At 44.5% G+C, this 6610-nt stretch overlaps 1 pseudogene; it reads left to right on the forward strand.

The window, feature by feature from the left end:
- The first annotated feature begins 3212 nt into the window (after nt 1–3212).
- LOC118854122 lies at nt 3213–4477 on the forward strand (annotated as a pseudogene).
- The last annotated feature ends 2133 nt before the right edge of the window (nt 4478–6610 follow it).

The following is a 6610-nucleotide window of genomic DNA, read 5'->3' on the forward strand; positions in this document are numbered from 1 at the left end:
AAATCAAAACAAGGTCCATCCAGGAGTTTATGTGAAATACTCCACAAAACTTGGCTATATAAAAGTCAGATAGTTGTAATTCTTTCACAAGGTTGTCAGAAAGAAGATGCTTTGCAATCCTCTATATGTCATAAATATTTGAGTTATACTGTGTAAAGGAGATGTTAATGAGCTTTCTTATATTCCCATAGAAAGGTGTGAGGAAATGCCTTAATCAATCCAAGAGTAGTATAGAGCCTTGGGCACTGGATATGGGCGGCTTAAGACACACAGTAAACCTCTGCAGCAGTGGCTGGCTCAGAGAATCAGGCACACCTCTTGGCCTTATATTAAAAAATAAATGAAGCTATTCAGCAGTTGAAGAATTTTGGTAATTTGGGGGGTGAACATCAATAGCTGCCTATGGAGGAGACCCCTGGTGGGAGATTGCTCTCCCTCCTGCCTCTCCTCTTCATTTATGGTAGCTAGCAATGGAGCCGCATGCTCTGAACTAGACACTGCATCTGGTAGTTGGAGAGTCAGTCCCAGAGAGTTGGAGGCACAGCTGGGGAAGCAGAGACACATACTCCATCTATACAAGGAAACAATGAGATGGTTATTCAGGGCAGGAAGCAGCTTCAAGGAGCTTGACCCTTGTCTACGCAGAAGAGAGATGGCTATGGACTCAAAAGAGCTGGCTGTGGCAGCTGAAAGTTCAGATAGACAGAGGATTCTCTGAGCAAAAAGAGGACATCAGTCCCTGCACTATCAGAGTTGTAAACTGCCTTGCCACATGTGTATTCCTCCTGAGTGTGTCTCATTATGATTTAACTTGAGGTTTATACCCATTCTTCCTATTAATGTTCAGCATATTTGTGGGAGTGTGCACCCTAGGTTTCTTAGTATAACATTTTAATAAATACTTTTGCTAGGAATTAGTTGCATCTATTGGCTTGTTATTAATGGTAAACACATCAGCTGGGGCTCATGAACTTTAAAAGTATAGACTCATGGAGTAGCCTAAAACCTGAGTATCAGTCTTGGGACCCAACCTGCATTTATGAGTCTAAGTTAGAGGAATAGCCCAGAGAAGACACAAAATCTCGTTAGTATTATTCACACCACCACCACCATCATCCCCAGTAGTTTTAAAGGGGCATGAGGATGTATAAAAAAGACTCACATTTCACTTATTTTCACAGAATCAAAGAATTCAGCATTAGACAGAACCTTACTGGGCACCTGGTCAAACTAATAACCAGAAAGGAATCCCCTCTACACCTCACCAGACAATCTGTCACCCAGTCATCCCTTGAAGACTCCAAGAGGGAACCATGAGCCACCTCTCAAGCCTCCCAGACTACTTTGGGGTAGCTCTAATTAAATGGAAGTTTTTTCTTGCATCACAAGACTAAACTTGCCTCTCTGCAGTCTCTTCCTTTTGTTTCTAATTCTATCCTCTAGGGACAAGCAAAAGTCAAATTCCTCTTCGAGGTGAGACTCCTTCAAATACTTGAACAGAGCTATCATGTCTCACTCTCCAAGTCTTCTCTTCTCCCAGGAAAACATCCCCACTTTCTCATACTGGTTCTCAATGGCAGCCCCACCCCATCTGTGCAGGGGAGGGTTTCTTTCCTAGCAAGATGAAAAATCCATCAGCCTCCTAATTTAGGGAATTGGCTACTAGATCCAAAGAACATTTGTTGCGACTGGTCTGTGAGATACCATCTTGAAGATGATCGTTTACATCTATATTTACCCAGCACTATTAGATGAGACACATCACACAAGCACATTCCCACAGCTAAATCTCAATTTAAAGGTTTTCTAGGTAGCCACATGGTAGAGAGGTATATAGTGTTGGAGTTGGAACCCAGAGAACTGAGTTCAAATCCTGCTTCAGACACTTACTAGCTATATGACCCAGTCATTTAAACTCTCTCAACCTCAGTTTCTTCATCTGTAAAATGAGAAAAAGAATAATAGCACCTACTTTGCAGGGTTGTTATAGGAATCAAATAAGGCAATGTATGCAAATTACTTGGTAAATTGTAAAGAGCTATATAAACACTAGTCACTATCATCAGCATTGCTATTATTTGGATTTTTAGAGGGCCAACAGAAAAACCACCCAGATTATGAGTTGTTGTCTAATAAGCTTGTTTTTGCTCTCTTTCCTCCCATCTCTTGCCATTGGGTGATCTAAAGGACCCAACAATAATGCCAAAGTCCCAGAATGGAACTCTTGGATTGGTCGTGGCCACACACAAACAGAAGCCAAGAAATCCCACGCCCAACCCAACCTCTTCCATCAGTACCTCATCTACTCCAAATGTGGGAGCCCTGACACAGACTTTGGGGTACTTCACCTTGGACTCTATGTAAAAGTAAAGACTTGGCTGAATAAACAAGAAGTTGGGAGCATGATTATAGGGGGAGTGCTTACCCCACTTAAGAAAACAAATTATTCTGTGTAGACTTCAATACATCTAAGGGATGGAGTTGCAAGGTGGGCAAAGGTCTGCACTGCCCCAGGCTGGTGCTTTTATGGGCAGGTTACAAATCATTCTTATTGATTCATGAAAGCAGCGTATCTCTAGAGTGAGATTTGGAGTCAGTCTATATCTAGAAAAAGTGACATCACACATAGATAGAGCTAATTGTGGTTTCATGGTCTCCTGAAGGATAAGGGATTGAGGATGTTTAGCCTGAGGGAGAATAGGTTTAAAGGGGAGTTGAACAGTGTGGCATAGTAGAAAGGACACTAGGCTTGGAGTGGGAAAAGTGGGTTTCAAATAAAGGTTTTGCCACTGAGTGTGACCTTGAAAAATCACTTCCCTCTCCACTCTATCCTAAGCCTTTGATTTATGAACCCTAGAACCTAGCTCCCAATATCCAGCCCAGATTGTTCTTTGGACATGTCCACGGCCTCTGGTTTATTCGGTTCTGTGACTGTGACCTCCAGTTTTCATTTCCAAGACCTATAATCCCAGCCCCTCAGCTTCTAGTGGTACAAACTATAATTCTATTCCTATGCTCATTCATGATCTGTTACAGAAAGTCCTGAAAGTTTCTCCCTATCTTCCTCGACATGGAAACATTTCAATCACCATCATGAAACCCTCATGATCACAGCCAGGGTGCAAATAGGAGAATTAGGCAGGAATAATATGAAGTCCCTCACCATAAAGGAATAAGAAAATAGGACCCAGCTCAGGCTCGGCCCACCTGCCATGGAAGAGATCGGCATTCTAGTGGAGAAGGTGCAGGATAAGCTGTCAGCTCTGTCCATCTCCCAGCCCCAGACCGGCCTGTCCTTCCTGGGGCCCGAGCCCGAGGACCTGGAAGACCTGTACAGCTGCTACAAGAAGCTGCAGCAGGAGCTGGAGTTCCTGGAGGTGCAGGAGGAGTACATCAAGGATGAACAGAAGAACCTCAAGAAGGAGTTCCTGCATGCCCAGGAGGAGGTGAAGCACATCCAGAGCATCCCCCTGGTCGTCGGGCAGTTTCTGGAGGTCATGGACCAGAACGTAGCCATCATGGGCTCCACCACCAGTTCTAATTACTACGTCCAGATTCTCAGTACCATCAACAGGGAGCTGTTGAAACCCAATGCTTCCGTGGCCCTCCACAAACACAGCAATGCTCTGGTGGACATTCTGCCCCCTGAAGCTGATAGCAGCATCATGATGCTGACCTCAGACCAGAAGCCTGATGTCATGTATGCTGATATCGGGGGCATGGATATTCAGAAGCAGGAAGTGAGAGAGGCTGTGGAACTCCCATTGACCCACTTTGAGCTCTATAAGCAGATTGGAATTGACCCACCATGAGGGGTCCTCATGTACGGGCCCCCAGGCTGTGGAAAGACCATGTTGGCAAAGGCAGTAGCCCATCACACAACAGCTGCATTTATCAGGGTTGTGGGTTCATAATTTGTGCAGAAGTACCTAGGTGAGGGACCTCGAATGGTTCGGGATGTTTTCTGCTTGGCCAAAGAGAATGCACCCGCCATCATTTTTATTGATGAGATTGATGCCATCGCCACCAAGAGATTTGATGCCCAAACAGGGGCTGACTGGGAGGTTCAGAGGATCCTGCTTGAGCTTTTGAATCAGATGGATGGATTTGACCAGAATGTCAACGTCAAGGTGATCATGGCCACAAACCGGGCAGACACTCTGGATCCTGCCCTACTCCGCCCTGGCCGGCTTGACCATAAGATTGAGTTTCCATTGCCTGAGTGTTGACAGAAAAGATTAATTTTTTCTACTATCACCAGCAAGATGAACCTCTCAGAGGAGGTTGATCTGGAAGATTATGTAGCCCACCCAGATAAGATTTCTGGAGCTGATATTAATTCTATCTGTCAGGAGGGTAGAATGTTTGCTGTTCGCGAGAATCAATATATTGTGCTGGCCAAAGATTTTGAGAAGGCATACGAAAGAGTCATTAAGAAGGATGAGCAGGAACATGAATTCTACAAGTGACCCCTGATTAGGTCAAGGGGCTTCTTCTGTTTTACTCTCCCCAGGTACATCTATAGCTCCCAGGGGCCAGTCTCCTTCTTTCTCCATGTATGGAATTATTTTCTTCAATAAATGTGCAAGATTGAATCCACACTTGGGCCAAGTCCCAATGAGGTATTAAGCCTAAAAAGAAAATAGGACCCAAGCATGGCCTAGGACATCACCAAATCACAGGGTGCTGGAGATGGAGAGAAGCTTTGACACAACTGACTACAACCTCCTGTATCAACAGGTGAGGAAATTGGGGACCATAGGAAGGCGGGAACTTGCCCCATGGCACACAATGACAGTGAAACCACTGTAACTTGAGTGTAGCTGACTTCAAATCCACATTATCTTCCTGTTGACACTATTTGCTCTGTACTCCCTACTGGGTCTCTGTGCAACTGCAAATGTTCACTATAGGCAGGAGAAGGTCAGAGGCAATATGATGTGTTAAAGAGATTGGCACCATGGCATAGTGGACAAATTGCTAAACATGGAGTCATGATGAACTGGGTTGGCATGATGCTTCAGATAATACCAGCTGTGCAGTCCTGGGCAAGTCACAAAATTTCTCTGGGTATCAATTTCTTCATCTGCCAGATGAAGGGATTGGACTTAGTAGTATGAGGGACCTTAAATTATCTTCTTAGGGCACTGGAAGGTTTGTAACCTTTATTAGTGGCAGGGGAGCAGCCACATTGAAGAAGTCATAAATCTTCTATTCTTAGCTCTGTCCTCCTGTGATTATGAGTCGTAAGTCCTAGGTTTAAATCCTAACTCTGATATTGAGGTGGCCAGGTAGTGCAGTAGATAGAGCTCTGCACTTGGAGTCAGGAAGACCCCTATTAGCGTGTGATCCTGAGGAACCATGGAACCTCTTTTCTACCTCAGTTTCTTCATCTGTAAAATAAGGATAATAATATGACCTCCCTCCCAGCGTTATTGTGAAGATCAAATGAGATATTTGTAAGTTGCCTTGCAAACCTTAAAACATTATATATGATAGTTATTTATTACTATTAATTTATTAATAGTTAATTTTAATTAATTATGACTACTACTAGTTATGTGGTCTTGGACAAAGCCTTTGCTCTCGCTAGTCTTCAGTTTCCTCCCTTTATAAAAGGAAAGAGTTAATCTAAAGACCAGCTCTGAATCCTAGAGCTACCACAAGCCTGAAGACACATCATATCCCTGATGGACAAGGACAGAGATGCTGGCAGTGTTTCATGTTTGGTATACCTGATGCCCAAGCCCTAGCCCAGACCTGACCCCCAGCTCCTGCATCCTGACCGGTGTCTTTTCCAAGATCAATTTTGTCACTTGTCATTGGTGACTTGGGCCTTACCGTGTGGCTTACCTCTCCCCACTCTTCTGCTTTTTCTAGAATGTGATCTTGTGGCCAGATAGTTAAGGGAACAGGACATATTCTTGGGCCATATGGTGTCACACACACACACACACACACACACACACACACACACACACACACACGCATCATTAAATAATGCATTCAAGAGAAGTTCTGTTTAGTGACAAAAAAGTTATTCCTTTGAGTAAAGCACAACTGTCACTCCCCTGAGTTGAAATTCCCCCACTCCTAGCCATAGCTTCTGGAAACATTTCAAAAAATTGGTTTCATATCTCAAGGAGGGAAACATCTCATTTGACCTTGAAGGATGGACTGTGCTCTCAGTGGCTCTTGGAAGAAATTGGAGATGGTGGTGTCAGAGGCAATTAATCCTGAGTAATAGGAAGTTTTAGCAGGCAGAACAGACTCAGCAGCAAAGCAGCGGCTGGTCTTTCCCAGGGCAGACAAGAAACCAGAAGCCTCTGTTCCTGCTGCCGGCTCTCTGCCCCCACTACCCATGATCCCTGCAGCGATTTGTTTACTAATGAGAAAGATTAATCAAAGGAGTTTTCATTGGAGAAATATGACCAGGGTAAGGAGAGTAAGCAGAGCCATGCCCCTGGAATGCTTCCAAAATGGAAGATTGGATTGGAGTCACCAAAGAGAAGTGGCCACCATCCGGGACCCATTATAGATGGTACAAAATGTGCATCTGGGTGGCACGAGCCTACCAGCCCACCTGGCGGGAGGGGTGGGAGAATCAGGC

Source organism: Trichosurus vulpecula, chromosome 6 (genome assembly GCF_011100635.1).
Source record: "Trichosurus vulpecula isolate mTriVul1 chromosome 6, mTriVul1.pri, whole genome shotgun sequence".
Classification (NCBI taxonomy): Eukaryota; Metazoa; Chordata; class Mammalia; order Diprotodontia; family Phalangeridae; genus Trichosurus; species Trichosurus vulpecula.